Below are 13955 nucleotides of genomic sequence, written 5' to 3' on the forward strand. Positions count from 1 at the left end.
GTATTCTGCAAGTGTATGCTGCACCAGGAGTGACTGATCATTGCATTCTGCTCAGCATCTGTTCAACGAATATTCTTTAAGTGCCAAAAGCCATGACTGCTTTTGATATTACTGGAGACACAAAAGAAATTTCCTGGCCCTTGCCCATCATTTACTTAAGTGTCCATTGAGTGCCAACCATAACCTCAGTATAGAGTAGATGCTCTAGAAGTTTTAAAAATGTAAGATTTTATCCCTCCCTTTAAAAGGTAACTTCAAGCACATGGGAATGACAATACATATATGAATAAAGAGAACAATTTAAAATAGCATACTATTAATGTTAGCTGGGCAGAGAAGTGCTACTTCAGGTTAGAAGAAAGTGAAATCACCATAATTGTCACAGATCTAAGAAGGCCACGTAACAGGAGGGCTTGGGTTGGCTAAAATGTAATGTTAATGGTGATGACGATGATGATGAAGAATACAGCCAAATTTATTGAACTCTTAACCCATGGCAGGTACTAATATGGTGCTTTATAAGTATCCAATTTAATCTTCACACCAACTCCCCAATGTGGGCATCATTTTTGTCCCCACTTAACAGATGAAGAAATTGAGGTCCAAACATCCTATTGCAGAATCTGACCAGTTCATAGTAACACTTTCTGAGAATGGAGTGGCAAGGATTAAGAAGCAAGGAAAGAGTGGAGAGGGATCTTCAATCCCACAAGAAGCAGCATTATGGGGGTGCTAGCTGGAAACATCTTTGTAGCATAATGTCTACATTTTCATATTTAACTCCCTCTTTTAATAATGATATATAATCCCTAAGGTTACAATGCACCTTCCAGATTTAAGCAAATAAAATGGACTCATATTAGATCTTATTTCTTTGTGTTACATTTAACTGCATTGACAACCTGTTTTGGCTTCCATGGCAATGGGGAAGCCCACTCCTACGTTAAGTGGGAGGGCATTGGAGGAACCTTGAAATTCTGTGATTCTAGGTCAGCACCTTCCTTTCTTCTATCTTCTGGGGCACGCTTTGTCTGCTTGATTCTTTGCCTCCTCTTATTTCCCCAGTTTGTTAATTATTAGTATCTCCTAAGACTGAGCCCTAGACCAGCTTCCGCTAAATATGGATGACTCACACAGTGCCACTCCAACATGGACCTTTCATTTTTTCAGGTGTTTTCAGGATGTATTTTGACACATAATATTCTGGAAACAGAATGCATTATGTATTCCCTAGCTCACTAGAGTCCTAATTTCCCCATTTTTATGAATATCATTTGTCTCCTGGGCTTCTTGTCCATCACCCTTTATGGACAGGCCTGATATCTTCTTTTTGCTTTGCCTCCTCAAATAGGGTGGTGACACATGGTGCATGGCTCATAGCGAACATTCAAACAAGGTGTCTGACTAAATTATTTAAGTGACTAACTGAACCTTGAGCTGTAAGAAGGCAATGCAATGCAGTTCTGTATTTAGTCTCAGATGGTTGAGTGGCGTTTGATGGATGAGGCAAGAATAGTAAGCAGATAAAATGCCATGGCGTCAGTTCAGCAGCCCGTTTTAAGATTGACTTTGGCCCATTTTATCAATGTATTCTTCAGCTTTCTTTTGGTGGCAAGTATCAGAAAACTTAGCTCAAGCTGTCTTAGCAGAAAGAGAAAGGGGACGTATTGACTCCATCACTGTGAAGTCCAAAGATCTGTTCGGCATGTTCTCATGGCATGCCAAGTTCAGGGACTCAAATGATGATCTTGTGGCTGTTTCTCTCTTTACATGTCTTGGCTCTCTACTCTGCTTTGTGTTATTTTTATTCTCCGTCAGGCTCTTGCCACATGACAGAAAAAATGGCCATGGAGAGTCACAAACTACATCCTTACACAGGTATTTTAAAGGAAGTGTGCTGCCTCTTCCTGAACAGTCACATATCAAATCTTAGGGAAGATTCTGATTGGCCCTATTTGGGTTATGAGCTCATTCCCTGAACCCATCACTGTAGCTTTGGAAATGGACTACTTTAATTGCTCGGTTCAGGTTGCACACCCACACCTGACTGGGGTGATGGGGCACTAGGATTGCCACCCCTCCAGGTCCACAGGGAGAGTAGCGATTCTCCAAAGAAAAAAAATGCTCGAGAAAAAAAGAACAGGAATGCCGAGGAGCACAACATACATCTGCTATACCCCTCTCTCCCTGTCACCACCTGGCCCAGCATTGTGACCAAAGAATTTACTATTTCTTCACCTTCCAAAGACTTACTGTCCTAGGAGATTAAGGAGAAGATTCTAGGCTTTCCCCAGAGATGGTTGCATTACTATGGGTGCTGATTTATTATTAAACCTTTAGATATGTTTGTTGTTTTATAAAATTCTCATTGTTGGTTTTAGAAGAGAAGCCTTCTCATTCCCAACTCACAAATTTTCTCCTCAAAGATTTCAGCCTTGGCCATATGAATTTTAAAAAACTTTAAACCAGACTCTCCCTAACCCCCGAAATCACAACTATGCAACTTCTCCTCCCATGCTGCCCGATTTTGATTTTTTTAAAGAGGCTCCTTTCTCCTTGTCTCTCCCAGTTGGTGTTGGATTAAGAAAGGAGAGAACAGGAGGAAGAAACCGTCATAAACAGGTTTCTGTAATTTGTAGAAACTATAACAGCTAGTTTCGACTTCTTGTTTGATTTTATGATACCATCCTGCCTTTTACCAAAGAATACTCTATGTCATTTTTTTAAAATTAGCAAATCAAACAACTGTTTTTGAAAAATTTGCTATAACTCTATGGATCAATCACTAGGGATACCTGAAAGATTGATCTTGAGCTTGGCTTTGTCTGCATCAGAAGCTGCAAAATCAAATGCCCCCAGGAGCTAAGCAGGCCATGTAAATTACCTGGCAAGCTGGATGGAGACTGTGTCAAACTGAGATTTAAGTCCCATCTCAAGGCAGCAGCTTCTAGTGGGCTGCAGGCCATTGTCACCATTAGGTACTGCATGCTGTGGCAGATATTGATTGTTCACTAATACATGGTTGGTTCCCTTTTCCTCTGTGGAACACCAGAGGACTGAGTTTTTTTTCCTCTTTGAAATTAAAAATAACCATATGACTCGCTTTGGCCAATGAGTATAAACTAAAATGTCTTACGTCACTTCCGGAGGAAACATTTAACTGCTGGTGCCTGGCCCTCTCTACTTCTTTTCCCTGCCATTGACCATGGATACGCTTGTTCATATGGAGGTGCAGTCCTGAGCAATCACTTGTAGGACTGCCATCCTGGACAATCGCCTGGATCTACAGTAGTCTCATGTGGATGAGAAATCTTTCTCGTGTTAAACCACTGAGTTTTGAGGATGTTTTCAATTGCAGCATAACCTATGCTATTTTGACTATGACATATTGCCTGACTGATTGTTTTTAAGAGAAGTTGGGAATTTAGATTTTTGGGTGAAATCTTGTATATATATATATTTTTAAAAAGCATTTAAAGTTGAGGCAGCAAAGCCAAATTCAGCCTGCCAGCTACTAGTTTGCAAGTTTTGGTGTGCACAGTCTGAGTAGAGAATGGAGCGATTAATGATTTTTCTATGTGTATCAAGTCTATCTAAACTACAGAGCTTCTTATCTGTGTCACATAGCTCTTAATTACTTTTGGTCTTCCTGTTCATTAGTGTTCAAGTCATTCTTCCTAACTAGGTGGGAAGTAGGCACAGGAGAGGAATCGTCTTAAACTTTGTGCATCTCACAGGCACATAATCAAGTTTCAGTAAATACTAGTATAAAGACGAGTTGATTACTCAGAACTATCGCTTCCTTCTTTGATGCTGGAGGAGCACATCTGAGGAATTCTTTATTTTGCTTGCCGTTTCACATTTTCCTATTTGCAAGGAGCTTGGGATTCATCGATGCCCATTAAGCTTTATTTATTTATTTTTATTACATTTATTGGAGTGACATTGGTTAATAAAATTATATAGGGTTCAAGTGTACAATAATACATCATTTGTATATTGTATTGTGTGTTCGCCACCCAAATTCATTAAGCTTTAAAATGTAATTATCTAAATAAGTCAGAGATGCAAAACCCAGTGTATTAATCAGGACTTCTCTAGTTGCGAGTAATAGGAAACCTAAATTCAAACTGCCTGAGGTAAGATATAATTTACTGATTCCTATAACAAAATTCCAGAGGTAGGAAGAATGTCAGGCATGGCTGGATTCAGCAGCTCAGACAATGCTATCTGAACTTAATCTGTCTTTCCTTTCCTTGCTTGGTTATACTCTTTTTTGCATTAGCTTCATTCTTAATAGACCCCCTACATGTGGTAGCTTCTGGCAATTTCAGGTTCACCTTCTGGCAGCTTCTTTTCCTAGCAGATTCACAAAATTCCTAGTCTTATCAGACTAACTTGAGATACCTGGCAATCTCTGCCCAGCCCCTGGGCCAGGGCTGGGTGTATTAATTGGGACTTTTCTAGTTGCAAGTGATAGGAAACATAAATTCAAACAGCCTTGGGCTGGGTCACTTGTCCATCCCTGAGAGCCAGTGGGAGATGAGCTCCATCCAGCAAGGCGGAGAGAAGCAGGCCAATGTCTGCATAAGGCCCATTTATAGCCTCTCCCTCTAGTCACTTCCAAAGGCAATGACTATGTAAAGGAGCCTGGTGGGGGGCAATGTGCTGGAAATGAGGTCTTGAAGCTGTGTTTACATAGCATTCTATATAAAATTGAAACACATCCACATCAAATAATGGAGGAGACCTGAGGGATAGTATAGGAAATAGAGGGGGGCTAAAGGCCCCCAAGTTAACCCTTGGTGCCACTCCTGTGGTATATTTAATTTGTGGGGGAAGTAAAGACCCAGGAGGACTGCCAGTGGCCTAGCCACAACCAAAGTAAGCCCCGGAGAGGATTTGCTCTAATCACACACACTAAATATTAGTCCCCACACATAGATCAGTTCAGTTTTTTCAAAGTCCCAGGTAAAGATGCATAAAGTAGCATTGCTCCTGTTCAGTGTTTTCTTCCACATAAATGTCCAGCTCTCAGTCCCACAGGGGAAACATCATAAGGCAGTTTCATAGTACCCAACTTCCATCTTTATGCTGCCGTCAAGGTGTAGTTGGCCTTTCTGGGGCTCAGAGTTATGTTCTTCCACAAGACTACCAGATTACTACTCATTTTCAATTATAGACTCTTTCAGGTCCTTACTTTCTATTCATTAATTTCAAAGTTTTGAGGGAGAGATCTGACCATGAACGTGGAAAGGGTCAGGCAATGTCATCAGGACGTGATATGCCTTTCCGTAAGACTAGTCCTCTTATCCAGAAAGATTTCACTGCACTGAGGAGATAAGGAGAGTAAGACCTGTATTTGCATTGCAGAGACATGCTCATTCAGCTTTGCTCATTTGCTCCCACTTGTCTCAAGTTTTGTCCTTTCTTTCACACTGAACATCCACACTCCAAGAAGGCATGAACTTTTTCTTTCATTTCCTTTCTTCCATGGGTGATGACCTGACATCACTCTGAGAAGGAGGTCCACGGTTACTGAACATAAACATTGTCACCTCTATCTGGCTCAGGCAGAAAAGTAGGTTGGCTGGTTGGCTAGGCCCCAGGGGGTCTGGAAGCAGGAGATGTCAACCATTGTGCCAAGGTTTCAGGTGCCAGATGTGTGTCTGAGCGTTCTGTCTCTGGCCTTTAGATATTGGGGGGGGGGGGGACACTGTGGAACTCTGGAGTCGCCCTTAACTACTACTCTAGGAGGATGAAAGGTGAGAGTAGAGTTGGCAATGTAAGTTGCCGTGAGGAAGAAGGCCATTCCCCATGGACGGAGGGCTGGGTCTGCTCTGTCCAAGAGCAGAAAGGAGAAGCCTGTTGGATTTGGACGAAAAGCCCAGAAATCATACTGTGCGAGCCACCACCGAGAGGAAGAAAGTGGTGGGCTCAAGGCTGCAGCCCCTGAGGAGGCCTCTTGCAGTGACCCACCCCAGGGCTTAAGGGCGCCTGTGGTGGCCAGGTGGGCTAGTGCGTGGGGGTATAAGCACCCGTATGTCTTAATGTTCTGCCCATCCTTCTGCACAGGAAAATAAAACCGGCTTGCAAGATCAATTCCTCACTGACTCAGTCATGAGGTGTCCATGGTTGAAAATGTGCTGAAATCCTCTCTCTCGGTTTGGAAAAAAGCGCCAAGAACTGAGAAAGATGGTTCAACACAGGCTACATAAGCTTCAAGGGGCTTTTGACTTGTCCCGTCGCTTCCTTCTCATTTCTCTCTCCGCGAGCCGCGGCTTCTGTCTTGGGGGTGGGGGAGGCAGCCGGTGGCTGTGCGCGGGGATGCTCTTACATAACCGCTCGCCGCGTCCTGCTTTCTCGCGCGCTCCTGAGCCTCGGGGTGGGAGATCCGGGGGACGCGATGGAGCCGCGGCTGGCGCTGCGGGACCGGGGCCGCCCGTGCGGGGAGAAGAGCGCGCGAAGCTGCGGAAGGAGGGCGCGAAAGGCGGGGGAGGTGAAGGTCAGTGGGTGTGAAGCGCCGGATCCACACCCCCCCTCCCCTGTCCCCTCCTTCCCTTCCTCTCCGTCCCCCTCTGACGTCTGGAGCTGGCAGCTCGGCGTGTTCCGCATTCCCGACCCCTCCCCGCCGCCCAGGGGCCGCTATATAGCCGGGGCTGATGCAACCCGTCCCGCCGCCCGCCACAGCCTGCGGGAGGGACGCTCGGCGTTCGCAACGGGGGGCGCTGGCGGCGGCGGACGCTGCAGCGGCGGCGGGGCTGGCGCCGCGGCTGCTCCCGGGCCGGGACGGGCCTGGGCACCGGCCGGAGCTCCGCGGCCGGGCAGCAGCGGCGCTGAGTGGGCACGGCGCCTGCAGCCGGGCCCCGGCCCCAGGGGCGCCGCCTCCGCCCGCGGCTTCTGCACGGTGGGTGCGAGCGCGCGCTGGGGGGCGCCGGTGCAGGGTGGGGTGGGGCGCGCGGCCTCAGGCACCTGGGACGCTCGCCCCCGCGCGGGCGGAGTGCACCCAACCCCGCAACCCTCTGCCTCGGGGGGGGCGGCTCCCGCAGCCCTGGGACCCCGAGCTGCCCCGGCGGGGGTGTTTGGGGCTGCAGTCCGGGGCCCTCCCGCGAAGCGCCAGGGAGCCGGTGGCTTCCCTTTGGTTCCCGCCCTGGGACAGGAGGCTCTGTTCGCTCCCAGGGCAGCCAGGGCGCTCCCTTCATCTCCCTTCTGCGCGCTCCTCCCCCGTCCGTTTGCAGGGAGGTGCTCTCTTTGGGCGGCGGGGAAGGCGGGTGAGTGGGGAGGAAACTGCCCCAGGAAGACGGGCCGTGGGGGTGCAGTGGAGGGTGAAAGGCCAGGGAGGTGCAGGGTGCTGGTGGTGGAGGGATGACAAGGACCTGCTGGCTAGTGGTGCCGCCCCCACCTCTCTCGCAGCGTGGAAGCGCGGTTCCCTGAGGACTTAGACGAGGGTAGTGAGAAGGGCTGGGGCTCTTTTTACAATGAAGAGGGCTTCTCTCAGGGCCATTGCTCTGGGATTCTGGGCTGGGAGGGGGCCTAGGGGCGGCCCAGGTCCCCTTTGCCCGCCCCCCCACCCCAACCCTCCAACCCCTCAACCTCCCGGGTTCCCAAGCTCTGTTACATAAGGAGGCAAGCTGGCTGCTCAGGTAATCAGCTCCTTCTCTCCTGACCAGCCCAGTTTAGAAGGCTCTCCCCTCAAAGGAGGCTGAGGGATTAGGCCTTAAGGCTTGGACCCCAGACCCTGGGGCGGTAGACTCAGGCTTTGCATTAGTCAGCGGGAGGGGCGGGGAAGATGGGGAGGCCTTGGCTTTTCTGCAGGAATGGATGGGCCATGCATACTCTTGGATGGAGAGGCTGGTAGAAGGGAAATCAACTAAACCTTTGGGTTGGCTCCACTTGCAAGGTTGCCTGGCCCTGGCCCAGCGTGCTGCCCTCCCTACTGGCATCGGGCTGTGGCCTGACCACATGTGCTCAGGGCAGATGAGCCCAGGTCTGCGGCTCAAAAAGGGGCTTGCAGACTGTGGATATACTAAGTCTTGGTGGTCTCTCCTCAGGGTCTTAGTTTGGGCAGAATTAGAAACTGGGGCTTTGAATCATGATTGAGTGCCTGTTTGTCCTTTAAAGCCTTGCTGTGAACTGTTTACATATCATCATCTCCCTTTCCACCCAACTCCTTTCCCTGAAAGTTTTTAAAAACACCTCTCATTGCTTTCGTCTTTCCAGCAAATCTGGCTGCAGCTTGGATGGCTGCCTTACCTTCCTTTGCAGGTTTCTAGGGGAGAGTTTAACCAGGTATCAGGTGTGAGCATGGCTCTGATTTTACATAAACTGGAAGACTAGGGAATAGAAGCAAGATTATTCTCATGCTTGCAGGTTAAGATTTTGCTTTGTTTAAAACAGGGAGGATGGATTTCTCAGACTCTTGTTTCTTTTCTACTTTGGCTTTGGTTCAGAGCAGCAGGCTGCTCCAGAATCTTCCTGAAGAGCTGGGTGCTGTGAGATTTGAAGGGCTGCTGGACGGCATGAGTGTGGAGGCCTCTGACTTTTCTCCTAGGTTGTTTGCAGCCACTGCCAAGGACATGTGTTGATAAGTGGTAAGAGTGTCCCTTAAAGAAGGATTTAGACAAGGGTCTCCTGACTTACTCATTGCCTAGCTTTTGCAGCTGCGGCCCACCTCCCTCCCTGCCTCCACCTCCCCCCCCCCACCTGATTGCAGGATGTGCGGGCATCTTTTCCAACCTGCAGAACCCTTGGCAGGATGAGAAGGGCTAGGCTCTCCAGGCCTTGTTTGTCGTGGGGCTGCTGGTGTTGCAATGGGCTGTCTCTCGCACCACCATTTCTGTTTCCAGCTCAGCTCTGGAAGAGGGGCCCATGCAGACTCTAGGTTGGCCTGCTCTGTATTCATTCAGCCCCAGCTCAACTTGAGCAATCAGAGCCAGGGCTGAGGGCAGGCAACATTCTTTTCTGCTTTTCTGCTTCAGGATGCAGTTTGCTTTTTTCCATGCGAATGAATTATGTTTGAAACTGAAATGGGAGGAAGAGAAAAATAGATTGAGTGTGTATGAATCTGTGTATGTGCATACCTGTATAGGCAGGGGGAGAGCAGCAGGCACATTATTTTTCCATTTTCCTTTAATTAAGGCTCTGTGGAGGTGTGTTTGAAAACAGAGGGTCTCCTATGCCTTTGAGGAGGGTGAGAACACTGTTTTGGCTGCGTCCCGGGCCATATGCAGTGTATGGTGGCCAATGAAACTGGGCCTGGCTCATTCTGTTGCTTGTCTTGGCAGTCGGTTCCGTGGCTTGTGTTACCAGCTCTGGAACTTACGGGCTGCCAAGCTCCGTGTGCGTGTGTGTGTGTATGTGCACTCTTATGCGTGTGTGTGGTTTGGCCTCTCAAAGCTCAGCAGAGACAAATGCCTCAGCGACCCAGGGTTGGAATTTCAGACTGTTTCTTTACACTCATTGCTGGCTGTGGGAGGCCCGGCCAGAGCCCACCGACCGTTCTGGGTTTTTTTTAAAAGTCTGTTTTCTTGCTTCAGCCCATGGGATTCCAGTTGTAGAGCTTCGTTTCCAAAGCTTTAGCTGGCCAATGACATTTTTTAAAAAGGGCCAAGGGATTTATCACACATTCTGTGTATACATCTATGTAATATATCATACTATGAACTGCTGACAACAAGGAACAGAGATGGGTTGAGGTGGGGAGAGAGGATAGAGGCTTGTTGGGTGTTAGCACCTTCCCAGTACCCTTGCTGCTCAGGATAAGGATTCCTGGCAGAAGTGACTTAATGTGTATTTATTGAGCACCTACATTATGCAGGGAGACAGCTACGTTTACAGGCAGATCCTTGTCAAAAGCATTTCTTTGGTCTCCTGGGAAGAACTTTCCTGGAGAAAGGTTCCAGTTTTTTCTATGGCTGGGATGGCTATGCAGGGATCATGCATGTCAGTGTGCTGTGCCAGGGCTTCTCCTAACCCCTAATGCCCCTCTTTTGTTATGACTATCTGCGGAGTGACCCCTTCTAAGTAGTACAGGGATAGAGTAGGTCGAAGGACACAGAAGATACTGGCTTTCTTCTTTGGAGGCAGGAGCGGACACCCAGCCAGTTGGTAGTGCCTTGTTGCCAGTGATCTATGCAGCTATGTTCTGACCTGTAGGATGGAAGAGACCTTAGGAGAAACTTGAGCAAAGGGCAAGTGCTGGGCCTCATTTCTGCACCTCTGTACCCAGCCCTGACCTGGCCCCTTCATTTCTATTCTGTAGTAACTGCCTAGATACGGGATGGTCCTGGCCCCTTGGGGTTCGGAGCTGGAAAGTGGAAGAACAAAGAATCCTCTGGAGGAATCCTCTTCATGACCGTAGGAAAAGGAGGTCAGAATTAGGTGGAAACCATATGGGAGGGACCTCGAGGGGTTGTCCAGCACTTGTGTCCCTCCAGGGAGGAAGGTCCTTGGGGCTACTCTGACTGTACACTCACTAGTGGCAGGTGCCGCTTTAGGAACCTTCCAAGTTTCACCAATTTAATCCTCTTTGCAGCCTTACAGGGCAAATAACATTATTATTCTCACTTTACAGCTGAGGAAAGCAAGGCACGGAGAGGTTGGGGAACTTGCTCAAGGTCACACAGCTAGTAAAGGGCAGAGCTAGTTTTTACACTCAGACAATATGACTCCAAAGCTCCCACCCTTAACCTCCCTCCCTCTCCTGCCTCAGAGTTGGGACAGCCGTCTGGAGAGGGGCTTTCGCTTCTTACTCTTGTTCTCAGTCTTGGTGCTTTTGCCATCCTTTTGTTCCCTGCCTTCTGGATCTTTGTCTTTTCGCAGCTGGCTGACCTACATCATTTCAGGTTCCAGGAGAGAGGTCATCCCAGATAATTCCTTTGCTCCAAGATTCCTTTTCTCTAAGATTCATGATAACTAGTACTATGCCCCGTGATCACTGGCCTGGTACCTTTCTACACTGTCTCCCACCCCCGTGTTCTCTACGTTTTCCTTCTGGGAATCTTCCCAGTCTCCAGATCCCAAGACCTCCCACCTCGTCTTGCTGATTCTCAATTGCTGGTGACCTGCTCTTGACTTCCAACTCCAGCAGTGCTCCTGGGGCCTGACCCTGTGAACTCCCTTGCTCCTTGACCTGCCCTCATTTACCTCTGCTTTCTCTTAGCATTGAGCCACCAGGCCTTGCAGCCTTAGGCTGTCTGCACTCACTTGTACACCCATTCCTGGCTCCTGAGGCCATCCCAGGCCAGCAGTTTGCCTAGAGGGGAGCTAACCTTCCCAAAGAGACCCAGGGCTTTTAAAACCTCCCTTCAACCTTTGTTTCTATGGACAGAAAGTTCATGATGTAGACTCTAACTTTCTCTTAATCTCTCTCTCTTTCTCTATTTTTTTTTTTTTTAATCTGTCTTTGCCGTTCTAGATGAAGATGCCAAGTATTGGGCACTTTCTAATAAGAATAACCCTTTACGAGTTTGACCCATTGAAGCAAAACTGTTATTTATTTGTGGATAACTTCTATTAAAAAATTATAGTATCTTACAGATGTATATGCAGTAAACACAAGATGATAAGAAGGAAAAACTTAAGTTACCTTTACTTTTTTTCTCTTGGCTAAAATGATTTTTCATGTTAATATCTCCCAATGGAGCCTGATTTCTAGACTTGAAATATTTTTTGGCTTTTCTTCTGTTTGTACAAGGCAGCAGCCCAAACTGTGTAACAGCAAGTCCTGAGGAGCTCAGAATAGAGAGAAACACATATCAGATATTTTCTTCAGGTTCTTTCCTCCTTTGATCCATCAGGTCCCTGCTTCTTTTAAGCTGGCTTTTAGGGAGCTGCATCAAATCACCCGTAATCTTCAGCTCAATAGCAGTTTAGGGTCCACTGTGACCTCCTGAATGCTTTCTGTCTTATTCAGGCCTTGCTTGTCAGTCCCATCTTGATCTGTGCATTACCCAGTTTTTCTTCATTGGCTAGTTTCCAGTTTATTCCCGGTCAGTGTCCCAAATTGCCAAAGTCTTTTTGAATCCTAGGCCTGCCTTTTGAGGCACAAGCTTCGTTGACCAGTTTTGCTCTTCTGCCAATATATAGCGCTTGCTCTTTATTTATGCATGCCAGTTACTAATGGAGACATGAAGGGTGTTTATCTTCCCTTTGGACCTCCTGGGTCCTGAAGGGAAAAAAACTCTGGGTTCTTCCCTTAAAGCTTTTAGTGTATAGTTCTCCTTTTCCTACTAAATTGTTTCCGTATGGAACAACCAGTTTGGGAGATGATTTCACCTCTTGTCATCTTTCCTATGTCTTCCTTGAAGTGGGTAAATTCCTCCTGGCTGTTATCGGTTTCCTGCCACTGTCTCCCCACCCCCTTTTTATAGATTCCCTAAATCACATCAAATCGTTTTATTTTTCAAATCACCAGAGTTGCCGTTCAGCCTTGGATCGTCGGCCAGCTCCTTCCAGTTAATGAGGCTCCAATTATGGAAGGCAGTCGCTCCGCCTCCTCCATCTTCTGCCCGCCCCGCCCCCCCACCCCCCCAGCTAGTTAGATGACTTCTCGCTGGTGAATGTCAGCTGTTGTGGTTGTCTCCTAGGAATGGCATGTGTTAAGGACTTTGTGGTTTGTATTTGAGCAGTTAGGGGCACCCTTGTGGGGGAAAGGAAAGAGAAGGGTATTGTTGCTTTTCCAAAGAAAGCCTGGAGCCTGATCTCCTAAGTGAGGCTTGTCATTGGGATGGGTTCACAGGGAAGCAGGAATGGCAAGAATTTATGGGGCTGCTGCTCCTAGGGGGTGGTTACCCCTCTTGTGAGGGTAGGTTTCACAGTAGCAGATATTTTGGGATCATTTGTTAGTGTCTCTTTTATACCATCTGTATGAAAATAAACAGAAGCTGCAAGCAGACCCTATCATTCCCGAAATAGAGTGGGGTCTGGCTTCCATCTCTTAGAGATGGCTTAGGTGGGGAAATACACAGAATCCTCTGAAGTATTTTTCTTGGGGTCTACTGTGGGAACAAATAATCTGGAGGTGGCGAACAAGCATCTAAACTTTCAGAATTTTGCTCTGCCATGGATTTATCATTTGTTCATTCATTCATTTATTAATTCAGCAAGTATTTGTTGATTACCCCTTTTGTTCCAGGAATGATGCTGGGCACTGGGATCGCATGAGGCAACAGCCAGTTATGACTGCTGCTTGCCCCCTGAAATTACTCCTCCACTCGCTGAGTGGCCACGTGGCACATTTTGCCACACAGGAATGGTCCTTCCAGTTTAGGGAGGTTCCGGGACTTCCAGCCAAGGAGGGGACTTTGTTCTGTATTTTGCTTTGCTCCATACCTGGGGTGTGGTATCCTCAGCCCTTTTAGGGGCTTGTGTTCAGCTGAAGTACCAGGCACAGAGCATTTTCCAGCCTCCCATCTCCTGCCTGTTTTGATTCGCTCAGTTAAGCATCCTTTTTAGAGTCACCGACTCCTTGTAGTATAAGTTCAGGTCTGGAAGAGGGGATTTTGTAGGGTTTTCTCTTTTGAGAAGGAGATATGTGAATTTCCTTTGTCAGTTTGGTTCAAGTGGCCTGATATCATCTCCTTCTGCCTGCCAAGTGTCCACATGGCTACACAGGAATGAATCCTTACACTGACCCTTTTCTTGCTTTCCCTGGAGGAGGCCTGGGGAGACATGCAGCTTCCTGGTGTGGAATTCTGCAGCCTTCTCTGCATTGCAGAACCAGCTCTGGAAGGTGGGGTGACTCTCTCCCTGAACCTAAACTAAAGTCCAGCTCAAATTTAGGGAGGGTCACAGCACATTGACCAACCCCACGTGAGACCTCGCAGAGGCCATTTCTATGTCTGAGCTCCCACCCAGGCTTCCGTGGGGGTTATTTAGGGAACCGTGGGGTTATTTAGGGAACTTCCTAAGCCTGAATCTTCATGGGAGGCAGAGTAGGGGGTCCTCTGCAAGAG

At 47.8% G+C, this 13955-nt stretch overlaps 1 protein-coding gene across 3 annotated transcripts in view; it reads left to right on the forward strand.

Annotated features, from left to right (window-relative positions):
• Window positions 1-6486: 6486 nt before the first annotated feature.
• The window catches only part of JDP2 (Jun dimerization protein 2), a 38153-nt gene continuing 30684 nt past the window's right edge, over window positions 6487-13955 (forward strand). The window contains exon 1 of one of the 3 annotated variants that reach the window (XM_016122591.2): window positions 6487-6505. The gene's annotated coding sequence lies outside the window, so the exon portion shown is untranslated. Of the gene's footprint in view, window positions 6506-6680; window positions 6908-7552; window positions 8592-13955 lie in introns of those variants that run through there. The other 2 variants (XM_016122589.2, XM_016122590.2) reach the window with 2 other exon arrangements.

This window comes from Rousettus aegyptiacus, unplaced genomic scaffold (assembly GCF_014176215.1).
Source record: "Rousettus aegyptiacus isolate mRouAeg1 unplaced genomic scaffold, mRouAeg1.p scaffold_m13_p_3, whole genome shotgun sequence".
Classification (NCBI taxonomy): Eukaryota; Metazoa; Chordata; class Mammalia; order Chiroptera; family Pteropodidae; genus Rousettus; species Rousettus aegyptiacus.